The sequence below is a fragment of the Lucilia sericata genome, unplaced genomic scaffold (assembly GCF_015586225.1).
Source record: "Lucilia sericata isolate MDLA Ls3-8-SP2 unplaced genomic scaffold, ASM1558622v1 Contig000022F_arrow, whole genome shotgun sequence".
NCBI classification, from domain to species: domain Eukaryota; kingdom Metazoa; phylum Arthropoda; class Insecta; order Diptera; family Calliphoridae; genus Lucilia; species Lucilia sericata.
The window spans coordinates 385,001-400,130 of record NW_023994060.1 but is presented as its reverse complement, the minus strand read 5'-3'; the positions used below and the strand labels follow the sequence as shown (position 1 = coordinate 400,130).

The 15,130-nt window shown below is 29.8% G+C and overlaps 1 protein-coding gene across 1 annotated transcript in view; it reads left to right on the top strand.

Annotated features, from left to right (window-relative positions):
- The window catches only part of LOC119608882 (fatty-acid amide hydrolase 2-A), a 44,217-nt gene that overhangs the window by 26,904 nt on the left and 2,183 nt on the right, over positions 1 to 15,130 (top strand). The gene's annotated exons all lie outside the window — the stretch shown is intronic.

Genomic DNA, 15,130 nt, shown 5'->3' with positions numbered 1-15,130 from the left:
TAGGTTCAAATACTTTAAGAAACTTTTATTAAATACAAATTTAGCTGTATTTAGTCATCATTCCTGTGCGTGTGTTAGTTTGTTGCTAAAAATATTTATACCCTACACCACTATAGTGGGGAGGGTATTATACGTTTGTGCTGATGTTTGTAACACACAAAAATATTGGTCCTATACCCACCTTTAAGTATACCGATCGACTCAGAATCACATTTTGAGTCGATTAAGACATGTCCGTCCGTCCGTCCGTCCGTCTGTCCGGCTGGCTGGCTGGCTGTCCATGTAAACCTTGTGCGCAAGGTACAGGCCGCAATTTTCAAGATAATTTGATGAAATTTGGACCAAGCATGTTTTTTGGCACAAGGACGAAGCCTATTGAAAATGGTTGAAATTGGTCCATTATTTCACCTAGCCCCCATACAACCGTACCTCCCGATTTGGGCTTTTTATGCCATAATTACGTCAAATATACTAATATCTCTCTAAAAATTGGCACAAATAAGTTTTATATAAGTATAAATGACACTGCAGATATCCGTAATGATCGCCCCTTATTTGACTCTAGCCCCCATACAAACCCCCCTTCAAAAAATGTCTTAAACGTCTAAAATTAACTTGTAACCATTTGTATCGCAATGAAACTCAACATAATTAACTATTATTTAAAAATATATCCTTTTCCAAAATTTAATGAGGATCGGCTCATGTTTGACCTATACTCCTATATAAAGCCTCATTTAGAAAATTTGGTTTTTATCAATAAATTGCTTAAATACTTTGGAATTAAGGTAAAATTCAACATATAAGTTTCTTTGTGAAAAATAAAAATTTTTTAAATATACTCATGGTGTAGGGTGTTATATGGTCAGCCATGCCCGACTATACTTTCCTACTTGTTTTAACAATAAAAACCCATTGGCGGCTTAAAATAAATCTTTTATCTTGAAAAATTTTAAGTTTTACCGACAAATGAAATGTGTTTACAACATGAAATTACAAATAAAATTTATAAAAAGGTATTGTATTGTATGATAAATGTGTGAGCATATAAATAATAAGTTGATCAAGTATCCACATATCACTCATTTACTACAAGACTGCTATAACTCAAAATAGGGTTATTAAAAAAAAAATAATTTCATATAATTAAACCCTACAAACCAAACGCCCAATAATAACCAATCGACTAAGAATTATTTTCTATTCAGCCATGTCCGTTGCTGCGAACTACAGATCAAACCTCGATGAAATTTGGTACTTATTATCTTTGGCTCAAGGATGAACCCTTTTGATTGTGTTCGGTTCATTATTTCACCCATACAATCAGACCTCCCGAATAGGGCTTTGGAGCTCCTAAATGATGCCGCAGATTGTCGTAATAATCGAACCCCATTTGACCCCATTTATTCCTCATACAAAGTCCCCTTTCAGAAATTGAAATACTCTCAAAATATCAATATAGATATGAAAATAATATTTTAAATTTACTCTTAACTGGTGTACGTACCCTTCAAAAATTTAGACTACTCCACAAAATTGTGCTTTACTGTAGGTCTACTAAACGGATCATGTACTCCAATAATCTTTACAGGCGAATAGTTTTTGAATTACCTAAATGGATTATATACTTTTTACAGGATAGGGTAACATAGTGTCCGTCAAGACTTTATCTACATACTTTAAAAAAGTCTACTATTTCCCTAAACGAGAAACATATTAATTTCTAAATGTGTTTTAATTTTCCGTTTTACTTTTTTCAATTATGACAGTCTTATAGTAAATAAGCAATTTGTATACTAAGGTAATAACTTTTAACCAATTTTTAACCCTATACCAAAAGTACATTGAAAAAGTATTTATGTAACTATTTCCCGAGTTTTCGATATTTACTGTGAACAAAATTTTAAATATATTAATACAAAATCGGAAATTTTGTATATAAACAAGTGTCATTGTTTGACCCATGACATTTACACGAAGAATAAGCCAGGATATGGTCGGCTGTTTAAACCTCTTCCAAATTTAATACCCAAACATGAACATTAAACTATATAAAAATTTATGAAATTTTCTTTTTGAAAGGTTTAAAAAAATCTATTGTATTCGGAAGGTTTTTGCACCAAATCCACTCCAGATAAAGGTTTTCAGTATTAGAATATTACTGGCTACCACGTAGTAATAGGGCCTAATTTTGGTTATAATCCTAATGTATACATTAGGGTAATGAAGTTATGAATATAAAATTTTACTTCACCCCTAATCAAAAACATATTACGGAACATAATCTTATTATTACTGCTGTCAGGAAAGTTCCTATACAAAGAAAGGAGTTAAAATTTGTACTATAGAATTTTGATCACATCACATCCAATATGCTTCGAAAACCTTCTGTAGCTAATCGATTTTTTTAAACCTTTCACAAACAAATTTACATGAAATTTTTTATATAACAATCTACATGTTTGGATACTAAATTTGGAAGAGTGATAAACCTCAGACCCTCTCCTTGCTTTTCATCAGAATAAGTATCGTGGGTCCAACAATATCACCTGTTTAAATCAAAAATTTCCGATGCTGTATTAATAAATTTATATTTAAAATTATGTTTAGAGTAAAAATTGAAAACTTTAAAGTATTTGCCGCGGTCACTTTTTTAAACTGATATACCCTAATGTACATACATATATATGTATATTTGTTTGCAAAAAAAAATATTGTTTAACTTGTATTTATGTATAGTTTTTACATTTTTTTGATGACGATGATGAAGATAAAGTATTTGATGGCCATGCCATGTTCACTCATTGGATATACAACAATTTATAGATCTGCTAAAACAACCACATACATATAAACGTATTGACAACAGCACAATCAATGCAAAAACAATTTATATAGTACCTTTTTAGATCCAGACTCTTTAAAGAAATATCTCTTTTTTGCTATTAAAAAGTATACTAAAAATAAATAAAAAGTATTTTTTTTCAAATTTTTTTCATAACTTCCCTTAAAATCTAGTTAGATTCTTATGGTGGGTAGGATATAATAATACGAATTAAATATTAGTTCCTGTCAAACAATAAAGCATACATTTACATTATGTTTTATTCACGCGATTTTTACAACTATATTACTTTTTTTGCATTATTATTTTATCGTAACATGTTGTTGTTTTTATACTCTACACCATTATAGAGGGTATATTTGTAACGCCCAAAAATATTCGACCTACATCCACCTTAAGTATACCGATCAACTCAGAATCACTTCACTCAGAGTCGATTAAGACATGTCCGTCCGTCTGTCCGGCTGGTTGGCTTTCCATGTAAACCTTATGCGCAAGCTACAGGGCCTATAGTACATGTCACAAATTTATTTTGATAAAATTTGAACCATACGTGCAGAAAGACGAAACCTATTGAAAATGGTAGAAATCGATCTATTATTTCACCTAGCCCCCATACAAGCTGACCTTCTGATTTGAGGTTTTTAACTCATACGTCAAATATACTACTATCTTTCCAAATTGGCACAACTAAGTTTTATATATAGGCATAAATGACCATGTCGATTTTTGTAACGATCGGCCATTGTTTTCCCCATACAAAGCCCCCCTTTAAAAATATCTTAAAGGTCAAAAAATTGACTATAACCATTAGTATCGTGATGAAATTCAGCATAACTAACCTTTATATAAAAATACACCCCTCCTCCCAATTTGTTGAGGGTCTGTCCATATTTGACCTTAACTCCCATATAAAGCCCCTTTTAGAAATTTTGTTTTTCATCAATAAATTTCTTTAATAAATCGGAATTAAGGTAAAATTCAACATAAAAGTTTCTTTATGAAAAATAAATAATTTTTAAAATATACTCATAGTGTAGGGTATCATATAGTCGGCCTTGTCCGACTAAAATTTCCTACTTGTTTTACTACTGCTACTTACTTTAAAACAAACATTTTCAATTTGCTACTGTACTTATTTACATGACTTAAATATGTTTCTACTCTCTATCTACAATCCATTGATATTGGTTATTGATAGCTGTCTATTAAGTAAATATACACACGATTTTCTACTAAACATATTTACATTCATTCAATATTTTTTTTACAGTAACTTATTGCAAAATTTACAATTTTTCAAACACATACATACATACATATTTACATTTTATATTGAAACTACATAAGGTAAATGTAAACTACAATTTAAAGATAAATGAATGTGGTTATAACGAATTAAATTAGATTTTTCTAAATGTTAAAAGATCTTTTAAAATACACTAAATTTTAAGAATTTTAGAAAAATAGTACTTCTATGCTATTTATTGCACATGAATAACGTGGTATTAAATAGTTTTCATTAGTCTATAGTCTAGTCTATGGTTTAGTCTATGGTCTAGTCTATGGTCTAGTCTATAGTCTAGTCTATAGTCTAGTCTATAGTCTAGTCTATAGTCTAGTCTATAGTCTAGTCTATAGTCTAGTCTAGTCTATAGTCTAGTCTATAGTCTAGTCTATAGTCTAGTCTATAGTCTAGTCTATAGTCTAGTCTATAGTCTAGTCTATAGTCTAGTCTATAGTCTAGTCTATAGTCTAGTCTATAGTCTAGTCTATAGTCTAGTCTATAGTCTAGTCTATAGTCTAGTCTATAGTCTAGTCTATAGTCTAGTCTAGTCTAGTCTATAGTCTAGTCTATAGTCTAGTCTATAGTCTAGTCTATAGTCTAGTCTATAGTCTAGTCTATAGTCTAGTCTATAGTCTAGTCTATAGTCTAGTCTATAGTCTAGTCTATAGTCTAGTCTATAGTCTAGTCTATAGTCTAGTCTATAGTCTAGTCTATAGTCTAGTCTATAGTCTAGTCTATAGTCTAGTCTATAGTCTAGTCTATAGTCTAGTCTATAGTCTAGTCTATAGTCTAGTCTATAGTCTAGTCTATAGTCTAGTCTATAGTCTAGTCTATAGTCTAGTCTATAGTCTAGTCTATAGTCTAGTCTATAGTCTAGTCTATAGTCTAGTCTATAGTCTAGTCTTAGTCTAGTCTAGTCTAGTCTATAGTCTAGTCTATAGTCTAGTCTATAGTCTAGTCTATAGTCTAGTATATAGTCTGGTCTATAGTCTAGTATATAGTCTAGTCTATAGTCTAGTCTATAGTCTAGTCTATAGTCTAGTCTATAGTCTAGTCTATAGTCTAGTCTATAGTCTAGTCTATAGTCTAGTCTATAGTCTAGTCTATAGTCTAGTCTATAGTCTATTCTATAGTCTAGACTCTAGTCTATAGTCTAGTCTATTCTACAGTTTAGTCTATAGTCTAGTCTATAGTCTAGTCTATAGTCTAGTCTATAGTCTAGTCTATAGTCTAGTCTATAGTATAGTCTATAGTCTAGTCTATAGTCTAGTCTATAATCTAGTCTATAGTCTAGTCTATAGTATAGTCTATAGTCTAGTCTATAGTCTAGTCTATAGTCTAGTCTATAGTCTAGTCTATAGTCTAGTCTATAGTCAAGTCTTATTATTATTTAATGCATAATTTAAAGTTTTGTTCATTATACCTTGTCTTCACTGTAGTCAACATCAAATGCATACAATTACTTTAGGAATTTCACATTTACATTAATCTTACATTTTATTTAGGTAGATTGTAATTGGTTGTCTGTCAATCCATTAAAATTATGTTCAAAATGCGATACTTATCATTGAAGGTTTTTTTCTTTGAATTAAAATTATTTAGATCAACTAAAAAAAATAAACATTAAAAATATTAGATTGACAAGAGGTTTAACGAAATGAGACGAGATGTAAAATTTCAAATTGAAGTGTCCTTGATTTGAGAGAAGAGGCTTCAAAAAGAGAGAGAAAAACTCATTTATTTCAAAATATCTACAAATAGGCTGGAATGTACTAAACACGTGTTTCATAAATAGGTCTTATGATGCAGAAATTTTGAGTATACCTTAGGTTATAAAAATGAATTCTGGAAAAATTTTGTCGTTACAAATAATGTCATCTATATAATGCAGATGGTATGTAGCAGTCATTGAAATATAAGTTCTTGAATAAGTACAAGTCATTACCATGTTTTTTGCTGGGAAAGTATTTTGCTTACAGTTAATATACTTTGAAAAGCAAAAATAACAATAAATCATACAAAACTTAAAACTACTTGAACAAATTATTTATAATAAGCAAGCAGATTAGTAGTAATAGTAGTATGTATTACATCCTTTTGAAAATTCAACCCCATTCTCCATAAAGTACACTAAAAGTAGATACTTTAATAATAATGCATAAATTTCAAACTAACCTTGACTATATGTTAACTGCTTGCATAGTTAACTCTGTTATAGCAAAATTATATTATTTCATAATGAAATTATTATTAACTATTGTTAGCAATTGTAGATAACTCGTACATATTTAATTTAGTGAACCATAAAAGTTGTAATAATATGATTATAATTTTTTTGTATTTAAGGTTAAGATACCAGTAGATACGGATATGTACTCTGGTATTAACATGTACAGATTTTTTTGTATTGTTTTTTTTTATTATTAACATAATTATATGCAATTTTAATATTATATGTAATAATATTTTTTGTTAAAAAAATAATATTTATACCTATTAAAAATTTTTAATTATAAATTGTTTATTATAATACATGGACATTTCATAAAAATTTATATAAAATGGTTTAAAGTTCAAGTACATTCTAAAAAACAGGTAGTTTCTTTTTAATTTACTTTTTCGAAATTAAAAAAAATCTGCCAACTTCATTGGGGTTGTAGTTTAGTTTTTAAATATATGTACATATTACTTTTAACCTCACAAATGTAAAACCTTTAACTGTAAAAGTTAAACTTTTACATATAAAAACTTGCTCTATTTATGTAAATTTATGCATGCATATTTATAATTATTTAGGTATGTTGTCCAATTTGCAATACATATACATAGTTATTAGTATATACATATGTACTTTTTTAACCTATATTTAATTAACAGACAGTTAATGATTATCTGTTTAATTACAATATTAACAATCACTTACTTAATATGTAACTCCATTGAATCCAGAGTTATTAGTTTTTGAACTATATTAAAACTTTTAAAATGAAATTGTTATTAAAAGATCTTACAACTTTTTAAAAAGGCATTATGTGTAAAATGCGCTTATGATGTACCTGATATGCAATTTTTATACCCTACACTTTTGTGCTGATGTTTGTAACGATGTTTGTAATATTAGTACTATAGCCACCTTAAAGTATACCGATTGACTCAGAATCAATTTCTGAGTCGACCGTCTGTATGGCCATGTAAACGTTATTATCAAAGATAATTTGACATATACGTTTCAAGGACTAAGCCTTTTAAAAATGGTTAAAATCGGCCCATTATTTCACCTAGGCCCCTTACAACTGAACCCCCCGTAAAGGGCTTTTGAGCTCATAGTTATGTAAAATATAATTGTATCTCGATAAAAGATGGCACAATTAAGTTTTATACAAGCCTTGATAACCTTGCCGAATTTCGACATGATCAGGCCTCATTTGATCCTAGCCCCCATACAAAGTCCGCTTCAGAAAGTGACTTGAAAATCCGCCTTTCATTTGTTAACACTAATATTGCTATGCTATTAAGCACAGATATATATTATCTAAATATAATTCAATCCAGCAGATTTTATCGAGATCGGTTCATATTTGCTCTTATCCCCCATATAAAGCCTCTTTCAGAAAATTAATTTTTCGTCAATGAATTGCTTAAATAAATCGGAATCTAGATAATATTCAAGATAAATTCTATACTTTCTTACTTGTTTAGTATTGTATTTTACTTATAAGATAACTCGACAAAAATTGGTATTATCTTTGGCACAAGTATGATCAATATTGTCTATTAAGGATTTCATTTTTCTTACAATCCTGCTCCCCAAATAGTTCTTTGGAGCTGATGTTTTTAAACTAAAATCTCTAAACTTAAACTCGGAATAGCTTAGTTTTATTTAGTTTAAACCCTTAAGGTACTTTCGGGACCTACAAAATCCCTTTACTGTCCATTCACTTATAAATCTTAGTATCACTATAAAATTCAGCATAAATAACTTCTATATAAACATCTTATTACGATTGGCTTTTATATACATATGCAACCATAAACCCCATATGACGTCTCGTTCAGAATATCATTCTTTCATTAAAAAATGTTTTTAATATATAGGAATTAAGTGAAAACCCTATATAAATACTTTACTAAAAGATATAAGTCGGCCAAATACGACTATACTTTCCTAATTACTTTTTTTTTAAATCCATTCAAATTGTATGTACTTTTATAAATGATTGAGCAGCGCTAAATCCGAATCACATCAGGTTTTCCAGATATCGTGCCATGAAGTTAAAAAAAGTTTTTGACCATATTTGTGACGCTATGACGGCGCTTTATTTTAAAGCCGACAGATTGGACTTTCAAATGACAAAACATATTTTGTTAGTAAAAGTATTTCTGAGCTATTATAGCGTCTCAAATATAAATTCTAAAAGGCCAGATTCGGATCAAATATTACTATCTACTAGATCACTTTTTTATAATATAGAGTATTTTCTACAACATTTTTGTAAATGCAAATAACGCAGTATTAAACGTGATCAATTATAAAAATTATTGTTTTTTTTTTATTTCTACATTAACATTTTTAATAATTACAGCTAATGTAATTGGAAACACATTTTCCACACATAAAAAGTTTAATATTAGAGAGATAATGATATTAAATATCGACATAGACAATTAACTGAAAAGTGTCACTAAATGTAACAACTTCCATATCGAAATCCCGTTAATCATAAATATATCGGGTGATGAAAAAATTAATGACAATTTCGAGATTTATTTTTGAAAATATTATTTTAATTATCGTAAATTATAAATACATTCTTATGAAATTTAATATATAATTGTAACTAATGGTGTGGTTTAAACGGCTTAAAATTACTTCCGGGACGTTATAACGATGTAAATTTATCTATGTGTTAAAGGGTATTCACAATAAAATGTCTCTATAAACTTTTTATTGTTTGCAAAATTTTCTATAAAATGCTAAACATTGGTCTAAGATCAAACGATCAGTTGCGAATAGGTCATCCATCACATTTTCACACGAAGAGTTGTAATACTTAATTAGGCTTCTGAATTACAATAGCTAATTAAGCCGTTTCTACGACACATTCGTAATTCATTTTGACAATTCACCCGAAGTTGTTTTTTTTTTTTTTCATTCATTATTTTGTTACTTTTTGGATAACATGTGTGTGTGTGATAGAAAAATACATTTGTTACTTTATTTTAACAAATTTTTTTTATTTGTGTCTAACAAATAAAAACAAACAGCTGATTATGATAAATAACCGATAAAAATTAGAGATGACACTCATTCATTTGTAATTCATAGGTAATTCAAACTGATTTACGTACAGCTTGTGTAATTCGCAGCTGACATTTTGTAAAGCGAATCATGTTCATGTTCAGTTCGTGATTGGGGATTGAATGAAGAAGAAGAGAGTGAATGACGAATAATTACATCGTGTGAACGGGGTATAAGCCCTTAAACACTTGAATGTGATAAATAATTAAAAAAAATGCTGACTAGGTTGTTCTTTATCTATGGAAATGTACAAATATAAGTAAAATATGGCGTCATGAAATAACTCCCCACGAAATAACTCAAATTTGGGGACTTATTTCATTATGAAATAATTCCCCAATTTAAAAATGAAAAAAAGCCCCAAAGAAATGAAATAACTTCCTAAATTAAAATGAAATAACAACCCATTTTTGGAATAAGTTCCCATTTAAAAATAACAAATTATGGAACAAGTCGGTTTTAGTGACATTTCTAAAAAAAGTAGGTCGCTCATAATTTCGAGTGGGGCTTCAAAGTTTAATGCATTTCAGTTTAATCGCTTAATAAAGATTCCCTTAATAGCCGGCCTGCGGCCGGGCGCAAAGACTTTCTACTCTATGGTATGTCCAACAACGGCTTCGCTTAGTAAATATTTCCTAAATAGCCGGCCTACGGTCGGACGCACAGTGGGGCAGAATGGAAATTTTTTGGAAATAAATCTGGCATTTCTAAACGGCTGATCCGATCGGGATAAAATTTGGCGTGAGCGTAGCCAAGGAGTATTCGAGTTTAAGTTTTGAAGATGAACCCTGCAGATGCCCCAGGGACGGCGCTGTGGCGGCTCAAAGTAGGGTACCTACGACATGTAAAATTTTTAAACTCGTGCCATTTTTTTGTTTTTCACCCAAATACAAAGATTTTTATATTTTGTGAAAGCGCTCGACGAGATCTTGAAAAAACATGCTTGGACATACTACTTATCTCTTATAATATCTGAGTTATAGGCATTTAAAAATTTAGTGATACAAAATTTACCATACCTTGGTCCGCCTTTTTTTGAATACCGGGCGTAATTTTGGACCAAATGGACTCAATTTTTTCTTGTTAGTTAGACAACAAAATTTCCAATAATATACAAAAAATTTCAGATCAATATCGTTTACAGATCCAAAAATATACGTTTTTTAATTTAAAAATTCAAAAAATTTTAGATTTTTGGCGTTTTTTTGCCAAAAATGTGTCTTAACTCTTTTATTAATAAAATAAATTTTTTATTAAGAACATATAACAATTTTATAGTTTTCTAAAAGGTATCTTTACGCAGAACGCTTTGGCGTAAAAAACTTGTCCTATTTTTTGAAAATGTTGCCACTGCGTCCTTCCGAATATGACCTATTTTTTATCAAAACTTCAACTTTGGGCGACATGTTCTAAAATCCCAAAGCTGGGATCAGAAAACTGAAAGCAGTTTTGGAAACCTCAATATGTTTTCTATTTACTCCAAAAGTATTTTCCCAGCCCTGAAAGAAATGTGGACCCTATGGGCAAAAAAGTAAAAAATCCCATTTTTGGGATTTTCATTCCTATTTTTGGGAATTGCGGGATGCCCTTTGACCTTTTCAATTATTTTTTTGCATATTCTTATTTGAAATGACAAATTTAACAAGCGTTGAAAATTTCATTGAGTTTTGTTCATAAATAAAGATTTTGTCATATATTACATATTTGTTTAATTTCTAAAACTATGATTTATATCAACATTTTAATAGGATTGCAGATAGCTACAACAATTTAGTCCATATTTATCCCTTAATATCATTTTTTAGTTAGATATGGAAATTCTCGACCCTTTACAAAAAATTTCAAGCCAATATCTCAATTACATTCAAAAATATGTTCATTTAAACCTGTGTCCTTTAATTTCATCTTTTTCATATTTTAGTATTAAGTATGACAGCACATATTTAAATCTTATATTTACCTATTTTCTATTTGTTTGCTTATCCTTATAATTGAAAGGTCCTATTATGCTTAAATTTTCAAAAATTTATAACTATTTTTTACCTAAATTTTTTCGACAGATCATTTCGTTCTGTTTCGTTTATGATCATGTAGGTAAAAATGTACAGGTAATGATAATTTCGATTCATTCACTAATAAGAAATATCGATGACTGAATTACAGGTTATAGTAATATAGTCCTAAATGTTAATAGGTAGACAATTCGTAATTTTTTACTTTGGAATACCTGTATCGGAAATGACAAGAATTGGTATATAAGTAAACTTCTCAGATTTTAAGTACCATATTTAATAAATCTACAATGAAGATTACATTAAAGTACGAAGAGTTGTGTTCCGTTTTATGGAGTATATCTTCAAAAGGGCCAGAAAGAATTGAAGACATTTCAAATTATATAAAAACTACATATAGTAGAAAAGTAGACAAAACAGGCATATCAAAAATTGAAAACTTTTTAAAACTTTTTGATGTAAAAAGTAAGTCTGTGGATGGAAATCAAAAGAAATTTCGATTAAAATTTTGTAGTTGGATGGAAACTACTACGGAAATCTCAACTTACAACACATCAATAGGAGCGCCTTGCAAGTCATACGAAGACTTATGTTCAAGGTAAAAAAAAAGAGGGTCACACAAAAACTTTTTTCAATCTCAAATGAGGAAATTGCTGATACATTTAACGAAATGCTGAAAAAGGAAAACCAACATATGGATGTCGTACATATTGCAACTATTCTTCCTAATGCATCACCAAAACGACTTAAGCGAATTGTGGAAAGTATACCAACTCCAACATCATAATCAAATTTTACTGAAGAGGAAGCAATAGCGCTTATGTTGGAACTGGGTCTCAGTCGAAATAAGTACCAAATATTAAGAAAAGCTCTGCATGAAAAAGGACACAATATATTACCATCATACAAGGCGATCCAGGAAAAAAAAAACAAACTATCCTACTAAATCAACAAAAAATAATGAAGAATTGAAAGAACTGAGAGCTGCGGAAAAAAGCAGAATCCAAGAAGAATTTAAAGTTCAGATGGGATTAAACATCGGCAAACCACTTTCAAGTTGCGGTAGTACAAATGACGGTAATACGTCGAGAAGGTTTTTTCGTGATTTTGAAATTACTTCAAAAATAACTGGAATCGACAAGGAGTTGCTTCGAAGAGTTAAAACTATTTTAATGGCACTGAATAGTAAACATAAAATTAATGAAAATCAATTTGGGGAATACACATCTGAAATTTCTAAATTACTTGTATCTCTGTATCCATGGAGGGAACTAACACCAACAGTACACAAAGTATTGTGTCATGGTCAAATAATAATTGAATCGAATATTCTTCCACTTGGAGAGTTAACAGAAGAAGCCCAGGAAGCGAGGAATCGAGATTTTAAGCATGTTCAACTATTCAGCTCAAGAAAATGCTCCAGGCAATCACTGAATGAAGATATTTTTAATAGTTTACTTCTATCTTCTGATCCTGTTCTTTCAACTATGCGAAAAAGATGGATTTGTTATGAAACTCTATCATCTCAAAACAAGGAAGATTTAAAGGACTTATATTACCTTCTGGATATGTATACCGATATGACAGATTATTTTATAGAAAATAAGTAGTGTTAGGAATTAACTATATAAGTAGGTTGTAAGAATTAATTGTATTATGTTTAAGATAAACAGTTCAAATAAAAAAAGCTATTATACTAACTGATGATATTGTATTAAATTGTGTTTTATATTTCGGTGGGCGGGAAAGTTAATTTGTGTGGGGTGATTTAGGTGTTGTTGTGCGTGGCTCATAATAAAATTATAATTTTTTTTTATTTTATATACAATATTATAATAAAATAATTAACTAAATAATTTTTAAAAATTGTCCAAATATTTTATTCAACACCAAATGTATGTTCTGTCATACTTAATACTAAAATATGAAAAAGATGAAATTAAAGGACACAGGTTTAAATGAACATATTTTTGAATGTAATTGAGATATTGGCTTGAAATTTTTTGTAAAGGGTCGAGAATTTCCATATCTAACTAAAAAATGATATTAAGGGATAAATATGGACTAAATTATTGTTTGATATAAATCATAGTTTTAGAAATTAAACAAATATGTAATATATGACAAAATCTTTATTTATGAACAAAACTCAATGAAATTTTCAACGCTTGTTAAATTTGTCATGTCAAATAAGAATATGCAAAAAAAAAATTGAAAAGGTCAAAGGGCATCCCGCAATTCCCAAAAATAGGAATGAAAATCCCAAAAATGGGATTTTTTACTTTTTTGCCCATAGGGTCCTCATTTCTTTCAGGGCTGGGAAAATACTTTTGGAGTAAATAGAAAACATATTGAGGTTTCCAAAACTGCTTTCAGTTTTCTGATCCCAGCTTTGGGATTTTAGAACATGTCGCCCAAAGTTGAAGTTTTGATAAAAAATAGGTCATATTCGGAAGGACGCAGTGGCAATATTTTCAAAAAATAGGACAAGTTTTTTACGCCAAAGCGTTCTGCGTAAAGATACCTTTTAGAAAACTATAAAATTGTTATATGTTCTTAATAAAAAATTTATTTTATTAATAAAAGAGTTAAGACACATTTTTGGCAAAAAAACGCCAAAAATCTAAAATTTTTTGAATTTTTAAATTAAAAAACGTATATTTTTGGATCTGTAAACGATATTGATCTGAAATTTTTTGTATATTATTGGAAATTTTGTTGTCTAACTAACAAGAAAAAATTGAGTCCATTTGGTCCAAAATTACGCCCGGTATTCAAAAAAAGGCGGACCAAGGTATGGTAAATTTTGTATCACTAAATTTTTAAATGCCTATAACTCGGATATTATAAGAGATAAGTAGTATGTCCAAGCATGTTTTTTCAAGATCTCGTCGAGCGCTTTCACAAAATATAAAAATCTTTGTATTTGGGTGAAAAACAAAAAAATGGCACGAGTTTAAAAATTTTACATGTCGTAGGTACCCTACTTTGAGCCGCCACAGCGCCGTCCCTGGGGCATCTGCAGGGTTCATCTTCAAAACTTAAACTCGAATACTCCTTGGCTACGCTCACGCCAAATTTTATCCCGATCGGATCAGCCGTTTAGAAATGCCAGATTTATTTCCAAAAAATTTCCATTCTGCCCCACTGTGGGACGCAAGGATTTACCACTCTATAATATGACCAACACCGGCTTCGCTTAGTAAAGATTTCCGAAATAGCCGGCCTAAAGCCGAACACTCTTGATACAAGGAGGGTGTATTCTTAGCGAAGCCGTTGTCCAATGTACCCAAAGGATAAAACCCTTTCGCCGGCCGAAGGACGGTTATCAGATATATATTTTTTTATTTCGTGTGATAAAAGTAATAAAATGAAATAACTCCCCAAAAATATTTTTAGGGATTTATTTCAATTTTGAATTTTGAGGAATTATTTCATAATGAAATAACTCCCCATTTTAAATGTGAAATAATGCCCCAAAAAACGAATTAAATCCCCAAATTTCGTTGTTTTTCCTTTCTGAACAAATTTTTAGGGAGTTATTTCATTTTTGATTTGGGGAGTTATTTCATGGGGAGTTATTTCATGACGCCGTAAAATATAGCAGCCAAGGGGTAGTGGATTTAATTCCCACAATAAAAATATTTCAAACAAAACAAACAAACTTTATTATCATATAAAATCCA